Source organism: Bombyx mandarina, chromosome 08 (assembly GCF_030267445.1).
Source record: "Bombyx mandarina strain Sakado chromosome 08, ASM3026744v2".
NCBI classification, from domain to species: Eukaryota; Metazoa; Arthropoda; class Insecta; order Lepidoptera; family Bombycidae; genus Bombyx; species Bombyx mandarina.
In genome coordinates this window covers 10,729,634-10,746,460 of record NC_143215.1, presented here as the reverse complement: position 1 = coordinate 10,746,460, position 16,827 = coordinate 10,729,634, and the positions used below count along the sequence as shown (strand labels likewise).

The 16,827-nt window shown below is 35.4% G+C and overlaps 1 long non-coding RNA gene across 1 annotated transcript; it reads right to left on the bottom strand.

Annotated features, from left to right (window-relative positions):
* Positions 1–426: 426 nt before the first annotated feature.
* On the bottom strand, positions 427–14,025 carry LOC149502553 (uncharacterized). The gene is made up of 2 exons (XR_016323482.1): positions 13,693–14,025; positions 427–2,757 (listed from the first exon to the last, which is right to left on the bottom strand). It is a non-coding gene; the product is annotated as an uncharacterized LOC149502553 (long non-coding RNA).
* Between the last annotated feature and the right edge of the window lie 2,802 nt (positions 14,026–16,827).

Genomic DNA, 16,827 nt, shown 5'->3' with positions numbered 1-16,827 from the left:
ACCCCCATAAAGATTCTCATCATTAACGCCCCCGCAACTGGTGTAGGGAGTCCAACACTCATAAATATTAGCCTATCCATTAAATACATGTATTTCTACATGGATACCAAGTTTCAAGTCAATCGGATGCACGGTTCAGTAGTTATAACGGAACATCCGTAAAAACCACTGTACATTTATATATTAGTATAGATTAAATTGAAATTTTTGAATAATTCAGAAGGAATCTGTTTATATTTTCATTAACCTTTAATTCATTTATTATTGACGCTGGTAAAAAAATATCTACTGGAATGAACTGGTCTGATGCTGTTATCCACATCGCTCCGCAGGTGACAGCGGAAGTACGGCGCCGCATTACCAATTGAGTAGTCACTGTTAGGCATTACTGAGCCGATAGCCTATTCCTAGTCTCGACATATTTCCTTTCTTTTCTTTTGTAATAACATTTTTGTAATTTATACTTGGAATAAAAGTTTATTGTTTTTATTGCAACCCAGGGTTTTGAGATTCGGTTACGACCTTGCATTGTTTTGTATTCTTACTTAACGCAACTTAATCGTGAGGTTAAGTTTTTTTTTTTAATGAATTATTTATCAGTCAGTCGAACATCCGGGAATGTGAATCACACATCGGACCACCGCTATTGGCACTGGTTGATGTCAATCATTTCGTATGATGAGTAATAGAAATGGTCTAGTATTATATAGGTATGTTATTGCAGTGAAACAAATTAGTTTTATAATCTTATACCTTTAAACGAGCAATTCTTGTATATATATATATAATCTGAATCTCGGAAACGGCTCCAACGATTTTCATAAAATTTAGTATAGGTACAGGGGATTTTGATAAATCGATCTAGCTACTAGTAGTACTACTACTAGCTACGATTTATTTTCAGAAAATGTTGTTTTATTCGTGTCTTCAATAATCAACTCTTTCCGACAGCGAATAATAATACTATTTTTCTTGATTGAGGGCAACTAACCGCTCTTAAGACACAACAAGATGGCGTCATCAAAAAAAAAAAAACGAGCAAAGCTTGGTCATCATCTAGTAATACGAAATAGTATGAAACGTTTTCACGATTTTGTATGTGGATACTAGCGGAAGAATGAACGGAGAAGGATTTTTGATTTTCTGTGTTTTGTACTGTATGTCTCATGAGGTTCTACTCTCAGTTCCAAATAGTTGTTAGAGATTATTCTTATGCAATTATATTTTTTGTCACCACTACACCGGTCAGTACGTTTCTTGAATTTTTTTTAATTGGCGTCCTTGGAATGTGTGTTCTATTACGGTATTTTTCGAAGGCTATAACCATGTCCAAACGAGGCATTATTAACACCTTGACCGATTTCTGTAGAAAAATAGCAATTAATATACAAGCTTTCTTCTATATAATTGTTGTCCTGAAATCATATTTCTCCTACCTTTAGTTCGTAGCTTTTTTTTTCCGGGAGCTTATTCTTTCTAATAATTACGCGTAATTTAAAAATTAATTCATGTATTTTTAATTAAGGTCCCAATGAATAATATAAACCACAGCTAAATAACTTCAGTCATGGTAGAGATTTTCAAACGCGCGATCGAAAACCTGTTTACGATTTGAATACAACTAAAGCTAAAGTAATTTCCTAGCAACTAACTCCTAAGAAGTTATATTAATAGAGCATTTGCGAGGCAGACGTTTTTTCTTAACCTTAAAAACAAGAAATACTAAACAAATTATTGAAATATGTCCCTGTAATCATTAAAAATATGTTTTTCCTTTCCGAAAGTGACGCATTATTAAAACTGATTTCGTAATAGCACGTACCGGTCGCCTGCAATCATGGGTCTAGTTCCATCCAGATTGAATCCAGTTTTGATTTGAAAAAGAAAACCCACTAAAGTTATAAAATATTATCAATGTAGTCGAATTCAAATATGAATTATTAAGGATAACTCGTAAACTAATGGTCAGCTTTTGATCAAATTTAAATGGAGCCACATGACTAACCTAGCACCAGCTCTCAAATAAAAAGAATCATCAGAATCGGTTCACCTACAAAAAAATTCTAAGGTACACCCAATTAAAGAAGTAGTCGAATTGAAAAGCTACCGCATATTTTTTGAAGTCGATTGATAATATTTTCCATTGCAAGCGTGTCTTTTATATTTCAAGGATTCACATGGACTTGTGGCCACATTTAAAACATATTTTTTGTTGAAGTTGTTGTGGAAATAATTATTTAAAGTAATTTTCTTTTAAATTCACGTGGAGTAAAGGACTTTAGTAGTTCTAGTACTTAAAAATTCGTGTCTAATTCAATGGTGCAGAGGTGCAGTCATAGGAATTTTAATACACTACAATATACATATTTGCTTCCGAAAAAGGAATTGATAATATTTCTCGATTAGCGTGGCTAGGGTGGTAGGGACATGTGATGCGTAGAGAACAGATGCATGTGACTAGGAGATGTATGGAAATGGTAGTGCAAGGTAGAGGGGAAAAGGTCGACCGAAGAAAACATGGATGGAGTGTGTGAATGATCATATGAGAGAGAGAGGAGTAAGTGTTGAGATGACGGCTGATAGAAGAGAATGAAACAGAAAAATTCGCTGTGCCGACCCCACCTAGTGGGATAAGGTGGAGAAAAAGGAGAAGAAGACTATTTAGTTTTGGTTTCTTTAATTTTCCAGGTACTATCATACTTAGCCAGTTTTCTATTGATTTATATTTATCTCCGTCTTGTATGCGTCCTTCGTGATCTGTAAAGATAAAAAAAATTGGTTTGGTTAAATTGAATTTTAGTGAGTAATATTGGTTAGTTAGATTAGTTAGTTGAGTAAGTGGCGATCTGTAATTACTTGCCTACTAGGTACATAGTTTCAATGACTTCTACAAATAAGTGAAGTTCAAATGATTCAAAATGTGTTTTCCTCAAAACATATTACTGTTGCATTCGGTAGTTCCCATGTGACGGAAATGGCTCAAAATATATATTTATGATAAAATAATAAAAAAATAACCAAAACATCAAAAATCTTCTTTCAATCAATACTGTACAAATTGTGGTTATTGTATGTATAAAGTTTGACAATCGATTGAAGTTAGTCAATTACAGTCAAAGTACACAATTAAAAACAGCTGACAGAAAGCAAGAAAAGCTTCATGTCATGGAGGTATTTCAGCCAGCCGCTTCACAAAAATGTGGAAAAACGACAGTCTCCAAAAGTTCCGCACAACCCTGTTCTTCATCAGGTAATTTATAGGAATTAATGGGTTGTTAGTGGCAGTCAACAAATTGCGTCAAATGAGTCATGATTCTCCGAAAAGAGGGAACGATTTAGGAGAACGAGATTTTTTTATCGCTTTAAGAGTTCCCTCATATATTGTATGAGTTCTAAAATGTTGCAACAAATAAAAATCTTTTGAAGATTTCTATCAGAGCCGGAACATCTGTCTGTCTCTCTCGCATGATTTGCTGTGACATCATAAGCCGCAATGGCCATCCCTATGCTATTATTTAGCAAATTCTCACGAGCCTTGAAATAAAATTGTTAGGCTTAACTTAGGTAAAACACAGTTTACATAATCGTAATTTTCATTTCATTCCCTCTTTCACAACACCGTGGCTTGACATATTTGAGTGTGTATCTATGTTATCAGCGGCAGTGTTCTGATAATTGCAATGTCGTATGTGACGTCAAATAGCTCAGCTGGTGCTCGGTATCTGGTATAAGTTATTTCGTTTTAAAAAAAACGATAAAAATTTCGATTTCGGCAAATCAAACAAAGCCAATAACAACAGCTTACGATAAAATGTTGAGCGCGTTAATAGTTCAGTTTTAATTTTTTTGATTAATTAAAAATAAACTGGTTTTCAAGACAAATTTGTTTAAATAAGCATAGCTTTCATTGGGTCTCTAATGCTCTTTATGGTACTGTAGTTTGTAGGCTCCAGTTGGTGTTTTCAACTGAAAATAGCTAAGCTACTTTTTTTAATTTAATGATCAAATAGCCTATAAAAGAACGAGAGAATAAAAATAATATTTCTTATGTAGAGCCCATGGAGAACAATAATCTAATACCACTGTCCATACAAAATATCTCTATATAGAGTTCATATTTATAATTATCATGTTGAAATCTATGAAAGCAAACGCAGCTAGGCGAAATTTGTGACTTATAAGTTTAATTATAAATATATTTTTTAATTGATCTTAAAACGAAAATATTAGTTCTAGTTGATCTAACGTATATCATGAACATCACGCGGTTGTCAAATAGGTTTTTTATTTATTTATTGCTGATGTTAAGTGGTTATCGCAACAAATAGATATGGACAACGTAAATGTTGCCAATCTTTTCTAATATTTAATTTCAGATCGGTGTATGTATGCTGACTTAACAAAAGTATTTTAGTCTTATATCACATGCAGACCCTACAATGAATTGTAAGTTATGTGTATAATTTCACATTACTCTACATTCGCTCCAATATATCTCTTTTTTGTCTACCTAATGTCAATAACCTCGAGGGGTTATGCTCGTTTCACCGATTACGTAGGCTCACGGGGCTCAACCTGTGAGAATTTGCTAACACTAGTCCTAGCGAACTGCTTCGCTACTCACTTAGAAGATCCGCCGAGAAACTCAATGGGTTCTGTCTCATTTAATTAGTTTTCAATCAATCATAAATTGTCACTTACAAATCACAAGTGCCGTTACCATCCAAATGAAACTAGACAAAAGATCGTTCTAAAAATAAACCAGAATAATTTCACTTTCACTGCGCATATTTCGGAGCGTTAAAATTAGGGTTCCGATGGTTTTCCTGTTGTATGCTTGTTGTATGCTTGCCTGTTGTACTACTTTTGACAAGTTTGTGAATACATACGTAAATCAAGAAATTACTGTCTATAAACATAAATCACAATTAATGGAAATATTAGGGTTCAATTCTCGTGTCATTTTATTGATTGTGAAAGAAGGAAAATATTTGAAACATAAGATTAAGGACCATTTTAATTATTTCTATGACAAGCGAAAACCTAAAATTAATAAACCCTTTTTTTATTGTTTTTGTCTACATTACTTCATCGCTATATGCAGAACCATCGGAACTTTGTTCACTCTTGTTTTTTTTTCTATGTTGGTGTTGGCACGATCGGTTGGCGTTCCCTCAGGAATGCAGCACGAAACCTGTTCAACAGCTGTGCTGTGATGTAACGCGCACAGAGCTCTTTTTTGTCTAAATACGTCATGATTGATTCGATAGTTATCCAAATTCGAATGACCATTCATCATTTAAGCGCTCCTATAAAAATATATTTTACAAATTATTATATTTTTAGTTTTTTGTTTCGTTTTATTTCCGAACGGTCATAATTCGAATTCAAAAGATTTTATTCAAACCTTTGCCCACGCTATTAAATCGTCTCGACTATGGCGTCTATACCATGGTATACTCGTATATGTGTTTCAAATTGTGATATAGACGTGTGCAGTTTTAAATAAACATAAACAGGCCTTAAATATTTTGTGATAAAAAATTAGATTTGCGATAGTAAGCGATTATCAGATTGACAAAATCAACTTAGTTGTATCAACTGAAAACACTAGTTTCGGGTATAGGGTTGTTCCAAGTCATAACGTTAATTTACTTTATATACTCGAATAGACCGAATTGGATTAGCGTAGTATTTGTTCGAAAGAGTTTATTGACATTAGCGAGTTCCAATAAAAATAAAACGTTAAAATATTTTGAACCGTATACGATAGGACGATAAGACACATACTCGTATTTTATAGAAACGAAAAATAACTCAACAATACATTATCATTTAGTGATTTAGTCGTACCTATTATTTTGTAAATGTCATTGAAAAGGTCAATAGCCTTTCGAGATATCGATTCTTGATGTACCTACGCGTAATATGTGTAATTCTGTAAGTTTTTTGTGCAATACAGTTTAGTTCAAAACATTTATGAGACGAATGACTACGGAGAGATCTTTAGACGATCTGGTGTTTTTCTCGGTTGATCAACGGTTCGAAGTTTATTATCCAGAACTAGGAAGAGGCTGGAAGGTGGTAACTACCCATGCGGTCTGCGTCATCGTAGGGCGTTTAATTAGTAATTCAGAGAACGCCGCTGCCCATATTCCGGTTAATCTCTTTTATGACACCCACGGTAGAATATCAGGAATGGGATTATATATAAATATATATAACCTTCACAATGTTGTTGGCGCGATCCAAGTTTCATGGAAGACCAATTTAGCCTATACAATTAAATTTAAGTTTTATTTATTTATTTTTTATTGCTTTGATATGTGGACGAGCTCATAGCCAACCTGGTGTTAAGTGGTTACTGGAGCCCATAGACATCTACAACCTAAATGCGCCACACACCTTAAGAATTAGAATCATTTTAAAAATAATCACCGTTCGATGATTCAATCAGGCAAATCGAATTTAATAATTGACGTGTTCCTTGCACGATAGAAACAGAGCGGTACTTAGAAAGGGAATTATTATCTCATTCGGAATAATGAATTTCAATAAACAACAGTTACACAACAAGTGATCAGTTGGAAGTTGCTAAAACATTATTCGTGTGCGTTTTGTGCGCCGCTCCCGTTTGAGTAATTTTAGCCCGTACCGTCCGTTCGTCCATTACTGTCGTAAACGTGCTCCAGCAGCGTTTTTAACGCGACAATTTCTACTTACTTTTACTGCACAGACAATTAATTATTGGGGGATCGATAATCGATCCTTATAGCCTCTACTGAAATAACGATTATATTTTTATGATATGAACTTCACACGTAATAAAAGAAAACATACTGTATATTTTATTGGTTATGAAAACGATTTGGGTGACATGCCTAAATTTTTTATACATACAGGCTACCGCCTCTCATGGAGTCCGCTGAGTATTCCCAAAGGCCATTTAAAGTCTTGTTAGCGTTCGAGGCACATCAGAACGGTACTAATGCTTCTATTATTACGTAGATTTTCTAAAATTTATAAGGAATATCTATTATATCATAGTCCACTCCTATATTAATTAGGATATCTCAAATTCTTGAGAATTCATTGAACAGCTACAAAAAAAACATTGTTAAATGTTAAATCTGCGTCTAAACTCGTGTGACCATTGAATCAATTACAAAATATGTTGATACATTTACGAAACGGAAAGAACAATAGGTCTACAATTTTTTTTTATTGCTTTGATGGGTGGACGAGCTCGCAGCCCACTGGTTACTGGAGCCCATAGACATCTACAACGTAAATGCGCCACCCACTTTGAGACATAAGTTCTAAGGTCTCATATATAGTTACAATACATTATTTGATTATCATTTTCCTACGTTTGTTGATTGGCACACTTCATTCACTCTATCACGTTATGCGGTGGATTGTTCGGCACATACGTTAACGTTAAACTTGACCGAATATTAAAGGAAAACTAAATAATTAGATCATTTATTGAATTGGTATAGACGACATATTAGTATTGGTCTTATAATGATGTCATTTGCAAAATACTTGTGTTCGGTTTACGTGCGTGTATGTATTTAGTCAAGTGGCCTTGTGTATGTTAGTTTAAAACAGTGAGCTCGGGTTTCAATTGCATCTTACTGTGGTCGGCAATATTTTAGAAACAAACAGACTCAATTATCACTCTTAGAATAATTACTAACTAGCGACCCGCCCTCGCTTCGCTTCAGAAACTGTAATTTATTATCGATTTCTCCAATATTTAATGGATGTTATTATACATATAAACCTTCCTCTTCAATCACTCTATCTATTAAAAAAAACTGCATCAAAATCCGTTGCGTAGTTTTAAAGATTTAAGCATACATAAGGACAGACAGATATAGGGACAGAGAAAGCGACTTTTTTTATACTATGTAGTGACAGACGAGTATTCACCGCTGGATCCTTAGCCTCATTATTAAGCTATCGTATCTTTATGAACATTATTTTTGTTGATATAATATTTTTAATAATTACACGAATGATTTATATCACGAAATGCACGGAATAAATTAGTTTTGACCGTGTAAATACTGGTTAATGTCCTAATTAAGGAATATTTGACTACGGCCGTCATAGTTCGTTAATTGATTAGATTATCCACTCGTTCCGGATCCGCTCGAGATCCAATTTCATACATTCATAAACGTAATTAACATAGAAATAGTTAATGATTTAAAAATCAAATACCTAATTGTTACGTGTTTCTTATAGTAAAGTTTTTTAACCTAACTAAAGTATTAGGTACCTATATTTTTTTCTCCATAAACAAATGGGTCCATCATAAAAGCGATTAGAAACGACATCATTAAAGAAAATAATAATTGACGAACGTATTATCAAATTCAAAGTCGGCTGGTTTGTGAATCGGTACTTTTCCAACTAGTTTGTCCCTTATCGTCACGTATCATCGGCCATCAGATACGTGAGGATCGATAGCCGGAATGCTCTTATTTGTTTAGTCTGGAACGGCGCCAAAATTTTCCGGAAACTTATAGGCGTGTGTTCGTACATTTTTTCACATTCCGTTCTAAATATATTAGTGACGACGTGAGTATCTCGCGTGACGTGCGCTGACGCCGCATGGCCCACGTCAGCGCCCACCGAATCACGCGCTCCTCCCCCCAAAGCCATCCGATAGCACATCGGAAAGCAATAATTAATATCCGTTGAGGTGTAATGTTTGAACTGCACACGTGAACGTGTTCGGCCAAACATAATTTTGGCAAATCCAAATCGGTTGGCAACAGTCGTTCGCTCTTTTAGTATTCGATTTAAGGTCACGTAAGCCAAGGTTGTTCGGTCGTGTCCAAATAAACAAGGACTTTGAACATATCTTGGTCGAATTAATTTCGCGTTTTAAGAAATGAACGAGATACGGTAGAGATAGTTCATTAACGATGCTTGTGACAACTTTTATAATAAACATAGTAATGACGGGTCATGCTCCGCTGTGACTCATTTATTGAATATCCAAACGCGCCACCAGTTGTACATTCATGGTACTATGACATAAACCTTCCCTGAACTACTAGCAACGACTGAACAAAGTTTTATCACGATTATATGAATATATTAAAATGCATAGAGGACAAATATACAAACATTCTTATTTATTTATGCTGTATGCTTTTGACGTACTTTGTCTTAAATCTCCTTTAATATTTCTTCTATTTCTACTCGTAAATGACTTCCTACTTTATATTTAATTCTATTATGAAATCGATTTTTTTTCAGTATTCTAAATATAAAATGTCAAGTAGGTACTGAGTGCAAAATTTAGATAAATATTTTAGTGAAAACATCAAAATAGTTATTTTCTATGTATTTATAGCATTGTTACATGGACATTAACGTAAATAGCGAGTTTTTGGCAGGTGTACCGATCTATTTACAATTGCCAGAGTGGCCGGCTATTTCAGTTTGCAGATAATGCACACATCCCCTTCTAGTACTCAGCTATTATTGTTTCTTTTGTATATTTGAACGTGTTTAATTTAAAATTCAACGCCTACAGGAATATTAAGGTAAATATTAAACGATAAATAATGACCACAGCTACGTATTTGACCTTAACGGAATTAATGTAATGTCATTCGTTCTAGTACCGACAAAAATTTAATTAGATGATATCTCTTAGAATTGTTTTTATCATTGATCGGTGTTAGGTACTTACAGCTCACCCGGTTTTAAGGTCTGGTTTTATATTCACAATCATATTTCACTAAGTTATGTTTTATCTATCAGAAAACATGAATATTTCGCGCTCGAAATATACAGAGTGAAGGTAGCTTAGCTTATTAGCTAAACCATATTATTATATGGTTTTCTTATAACCAAGTTAGTGGTTACCATCGCCCATGAACATCAGCAATGCCGGAGCAGAGCTAATAAGCCACTGCCTACCGTTAAAATGAGATGATGAGGATACCTAGATGATAAATGATAATGACATATTGACGCAATAATTACGCATGAACGCAGACAAGGTAACAGATTACAGAACTAAGTAATTTTAGCAGAAACATATCAAGCATATCTCAAAAGTTGACACTAAATAAATAGGAGGGCAAATGCATTGTCTTGGATTATCAGAATGTAAACAAGCATCAGTGCACTATCTGATAAAGAGTGAATTATTGTGCATCTTGTGTCTTGAATGCAATCGCAGTTTGCTTCGCGGCACGCCTTTATCTTTGCTCAAATGCAAGAGAACAGAGCATAATTTCTATATCTTATAGCCATATAAGGTGTTATTGTAGTGTAGCAAACAAATGGTGCGCAAATGACATTGTAATGGTAGTTAATATTGAAATATGTCTCTAGTGATTGCAGAGAAGAAGATTAATATTATAATTTTTATTATTTTATTGGAAATTAAATAAACGATTGGTTTGCATTAGAGATTGATTGTCAGATACATAAAGTACATTTACTGAATATTTACTTAAATTTGGTACTGTTTTTATTGTTATTTTGAATAACAATAAAAATATGTAGGTAATAATGTTATGTGAAAAAGGTACTTATGAAGCGGAATGAGATGAAGTTGAGATTATTAATTTGAGATTTTAATCAATTGGTGAAATTACGTGAAACGAGTTGAGATGGGACGAAATAAAGTCGCAGTAAAATGGTAGTTGTTTACTGAAACTTTTTTAGTTTACTTTTTTTTTTTTGTTGCTTAGTTGGGTGGACTATATAGTTACAACGGCTGCCCCACCATTCAAACCGAAACACATTACTGCTTCACGGTTGACATAGGCGGGGTGGTGGTACATACCCGTGCGGACTCACAAGAGGTCCTACCACCAGTAATAACTACTAAAGTAATAATTACTTTTTGGAAGAAGCCGTGGAGTCAAGTCCAGCGGTTTTGTTTCATTTTCCTACATTTATGCACATTCACTGATGCTAAAAAGTGAATAAACCATCGTTAAGTACACGTTCTAACCTGGAGAAACACTAAATTAACAATATAAAACAATTGACACATCTTCGCTATTCGTGTTCCCGCCAAAAAGTCTTCCCGTAGTGTTTCAAACGCATTGCTTGAAGAGTATGCCCATTGTCATTTTATTTTTTGTTCGTGTCATTAAATAATTAATCTACACTATTCTACAATTTTAGTTTATGTTCTACTATTGTATCTAAACACAAAATTGACAAAGCAGTTCGCATTAGTTGTGCTAGAGTAGCTAGAGGCATCAACGAAAATCTTTATGTGTGAATTTTTGTGTTCGTTACATATTACGTTATTTGTATTAAATAAAACCTATTATAATTACACTTAAAAAAAATTGAGCTAGCGAAAACCAAATATGATATGGGAGATGAGATGTATATGGGATCTTAATTATATCCAAATAGCGAAAACAATATGGTATCAGCACCAAATGAGCTAGGTACCCTACCTAACCACATTTTGCTAGCTAGCGCCATTTATAATTAGGCCTAATTCCTAAAATTCGACAAGGATATCATAAATTTATATAGTTTTCGTGTTATCGGCAAGTTCCAAGTAAAGATAATTAAATACATTTACAAATTATCTTTGTACAGTAATGATCCTTAATTACATAGATTTGAATAAAAGACTATTTCCAAACGCATTTGTGTGTTTCATAGCGTGTTTTCAAATATATTTTGTTTCATTTTAAATTGTGGTACAAAATTATTAAGGAGAGGTCTAAGTTATCGTGAAAAAGTTATGAAAAGTCGATTTCATTTTCAACCTAAATCATGTACTTTGTTTTTTGGTTTAAAAATACATAAATTAATCATCAAAATGGTGGCATCAATTGACGTTGTTCGTATTGATCAATAAGTTAATTAAATAGTAATTACAATTACTGATTATTTTAAATTGTAAATTTAAATGTTGAACTATATACAATTTACAAATCAAATGCACGAAAATCTATCATTACTTTAAAACAAACAGTAAAATTAACGATTGTAAAATAAAAATGTAACTCAACAATTTTATCAGTCTTAATTATTATTTTATCGTAAATAATGTTAGTTTTGTCTATGATTCTAAATTGGTTGGCTTTGAGATCTATATCTGTCGTATCCGATTGTGTTCACAACATTAAAATTTCCGTCTATATACATAGATGTACCCATTGGGATTTAAAGTCTATATACTAAATAGCTTGATTTAAGTAAGTAAGTCCGACGAAAGTAATTATTTATTTTTGGATATTATCTTTATTTCAGAAACAATAGAAACAAATTAAGCATAGCGTTTTCCTTTGTCTGTTATAGAATAGTGTTTGGTATTACCCGGCCGCGACAGGTCTCGACAGGTTGCACGGAGGCGATGGCCGGGGTCCCAACGATAACCTCGACCACTTAGATCGGACGCATATTGCACGTCCTCAGTGTCCAACGTGTAAGTATACGTACAGATAAATATTATAATATCAATCGCAGGCCGAAATTCAAGGCAGTTTTCGCATATTTTGCCCTAGAACCCCGAATTTAACAGATCGATTATTCTCGCCTAAAACTCAAGGTAGAGAGAGATAGCGACACTTTGGACGGAGACGTCGTATAATATGCGGTGGCCTTTGGGCCTTTGTTGCTACCCAGAAATAAATGTAAATTTTATTAAATAAATATTACTCCTCGAGGGAAGCAACTGACAAAACAACTGCAGTTAATTAAATCCATTACTACCTATATATTTATTTAATGTACAGACCATTACTTATTCAGCACGTGGCCTCTACTTGGTCATATTACTAAGTTTTGAGGTTAGATCGAATTCGATGAGGTGTATTTTAATGAATATAATGACTATATCGCTTTTTTCCATATTTGGTATTAGTCAATAAAGTGCTGTTATCAGTGGCAATGTCGCAAAGTTCAGCGTTCGAACTGCGACGGCGGCAGTCGGCACTTGACGTCACGCGCATGATAGCTCCTTTATCTTTCGCATGCTATGTTACCACGATTTTTTCGAGCAAAATTCAGTATATTCTTAAACAGTACTTTTATCATTTTCAGAGCATTCGCAATTTATCATGGTGTAGGTCATAAATGTGTTTAAATCATAAACCAATCACAAGCAACGTGTTCATATTTTATTCGTTTGATTTGCCTCGAAAATATTCAGCGAGCAACGTGCTTATTTATTGAGGAAGGTTTAATAGCGATAGCTCCAGCTTTCAAAGACTTGGACAGGCGTAAGATAATTTATAGAAAAAAAGAAGAGCGGAAATGCTCGTCCGTCTGTCAATGCGGCGACAATGTCGTGCTATTTTTGTTAAACGAGCGCTTTATTTCAGTTGGTCGACGGCGTGAACGTCCGCGACGGAATTTCGGCCGCAAGGAATCTGATTCCGTTAGTTGCAGCTAGAGGCAACTGTAAGAGCGCCCGTCCGCGTGGACGTCCACACCACTGGCGCCGGGCGACGTGACGGTGGCGTCTGCCCACCTCTGTGGCCGCGTGCCGACACCCCCTCTATGACAATGCCATTCGTTTCATGCATAAGGAAAATTCGAGATGCCGCTGACTCATCAGCCTGTTGACTGACGCCGTCGCGCTGTCCGCGTGGTAACACACTATCTCTATGAATATTTCCCTCGTTTTAGCCTTTAATAAAGGGGTTTTCAAATTATTCCTTCTCCATTGCACCTTACCTTAAAAACCGATCTCGCTCTACGCGAATCCACAGATAATTTGAAATAAGTTGTCCATCGAAGCCACACACATTTTATATTTGCACAATGATCCGTTCACGAGCTGCACTAAACGTCAGTCAGTGGATGGCCGGTTGCACTGTACGCACGCATAGACGTCGTGCAGACCAGCGAGCGCTCACGGAACTGACTGCGTCGGCGTTCCATTTGGGTCACTGTCATACAGTGGTGGGTAGTGGGGGACACGCGTTCGCCAGTTCGCCTCTGAAAAATTAGCGTCTCGCGAATATGCTTCATCGACGCGGGCGTTTTCCCTCCAAGCCGTGCACCAATGGGCCGCGTTCGCGCCACTGCCGTTCACTTGCTGCGCTGACAGTTTTCGGTGTTCATCGTCGCTTTCATTATTTTGCTACGCGATTAACAACTTGGATCCGATGATTTTCTAATGTTTATAATGTTAAGTTTAAAAGGTGTTTTAAATGTCTCATTTTAATAACTGAAAAGCTATTCTTTGTAATTTTGACAATTTTACAAAAATAAGAATACCGAAATGATTAATGTTAATGATTTAGAGCAGTGTGCTTTTTTTCGCAAACTAGGTCAAATGTATACGATATATGTAAGTGACTTTCTCGAAAACTCTTAATTAAACACAAAACTTGAAGAAAACTCTGTTATTTACTGATCTTTAAATAACGAATAAACTTGCAAGTCATAATCTGAAAATTATATTCATTCATAGGCCTTGTGAGTTTCCGGATTCTCATTGCCGTTTCTTTATCATGCGGACACGAAGCGGGCAATCGTTCTGTCATTTTAGGCACCGTAAGAGTACATTCAAAACGGTTCTGCGGTATTACAAAAGCCTCTTAAAATGTGGGTCATCAAAATTTCAAATAGCTCGAGTTGAAAACCGCTTGAATTGTTTTCCTCTTTGATTTCTAGTTAAAATAAAATTCGAATGCTTTCATTCATAAATCAGGCGCCATTTCGTCTGTTGCGTTCGCTTTCGGAGAAAGTTCTGACGGACCGGACCGTTCGATCGATCAAAATGAAATATGCGTTCGAAGCCTCTCTGATTACGAGCAATGAAGGTTTTATGAGAAAGCGTATGACAGGTTAAAATCTATAAATAAATACGGACATAGAACTTGAATGTAAGTGCGGAGATTTTAGAACGTCTTTGATTAGATCACGACCGTGTTTTGTACGTGGGTTTCAATTCACATCTATTCTGTGCTCGTTTAAAAGTTTATTGACTTTTATATACGTTTTGGAGCTATTTCGGAATCGAACAGCTTTTCGTTATTTTTTAGCGTTAATTTTACGTTTTATTTTCTAATAGTTTGCGTTAATCAGAATAATGTGGTTAGTCAAAATTACTCAAAATAAACATACCGTATTTTTTTTTTTGTTACAGGATTAATATTCGTCTGTGATTACCAAAACTGCAATGTTCAAAGCGGCGGAAAATTGTAAATGAATGAAATTAATGCGCTGTAAGAGTATACATACTTTTATTAGAATGTTAGAACATCACTTACTTCGATTTTATTTGGAGCATAGGTTAAATTTAAATATGGCGGAACTGTTGTAACTCGCATTGTAGGTAGCGACTTGGTTGTATCCAATGAAGCATTGCTGAAGTCCATGAACGTAAAGTCTTTTTTTTTATCCCACCTATGCTGATAGCCTTGAGAGGCTATATCAGCTTCTCCTTGACGTGTAGGTGGTGAGCTCACGGGGCTCAAGCCGGGAGTGTTGCTAACACTGGCCCTAGCAAGAGCAGTGCTTCACAGAATCTACCACCGGATTAGAAATGCGAACCACTGAGAAGATCCGGTGAGAAACTCAGTGGGCGGAGGCCGTCTATACTTTTGTCTAAAATGGGAATAAAAGTCACTACTTAAAAGGAGACTAAATCGCAATTTGAAACTCCAATAACACCAAAGTGAATGTTTTCTATCAAACACTTTCCACGTGTCTTGTCTTGGACATGTCTTAAAAGTTAGCATCAATGTTTGTTAGTAGCTATGCTGATTGCCATAAATTGAGTAAAACTACGTAGAGCAGTTACAAAAAAAGGCTACATTATTTATGTAATTTTAGGCTCGCAACCTTGAGGTTGTAGATTGGTGAGCGCTTGTGACGTAAACAACAATTGTCTGTTAGCGATGAAGTATGAATCGGTTCTACATGTATATTCTGATACTGTCATTTTAATTATTTTTAGATTATTATGCATTCGTTTGGAATTAAGAGGACATTTATCGAAATTATTTGATTTAATAAACTTGTCGTCAACGTGTTGTACCTACGTAAAGTTAGGTTATAATAAAAAATAAAATAAAACAAAAACGAACATTTGAAAAATTGAAATGTACACTTAAAGTATTGCTAATGTTTCAGATAATTATGACTGATAAGTCAATATGCCGTAGTATCTGTTTTTTTTACATTTATATAGTTATGTACATTATCTCGAATAGAAGTTTCTATCCGAGTGGGTCGGAATATGAACATGGAAATAACAAAAATTATGTTGAATGCTCATGTAGCGCCCACTCCAGTAAAGATCGGAAGCTCTACGCTCGAAGTTGTTGACGAGTATATTTACCTGGGACACACTGTCCAGCTAGGTAAGTCTAACTTCGAAGAAGAGGTCAACCGTCCAATCCAGTTCGCAGGGGCAGCGTTCGGAAAGCTACGTAAAATCTTCTCATCCCAAATAACAAAGTGTCTCAAGACGAAAGCCTTTGACCAGTGTGTGTTGCCAGTCATGATATATGGCACTGAGACGTGGTCGCTCACAATGGGCCTTATGAGAAGGCTCAAGGTCACCCAAAGAGCAATGGATAGGGCTATGCTCGGAGTTTCTATGCGAGATCAACTTAGAAATGAGGAGATTCGCAGGAAAAGCATGGTAACCGACATAGCCCAAAGGATTGCGACATTAAAGTGGCAGTGGGCAGGACGCATTGCTCGTAGGACGGATGGCCCTTGGGGCCAGAAAGTTCTTGAGTGGCGACCGCGTACCGGAAGAGGTAGCGTGGGTAGGCCTCCCACAAGATGGACCGACGATTTATTGAGGTTCGCGGGGATCCGCTGGATGCAGGCAGCGCAGGACCGGACTTT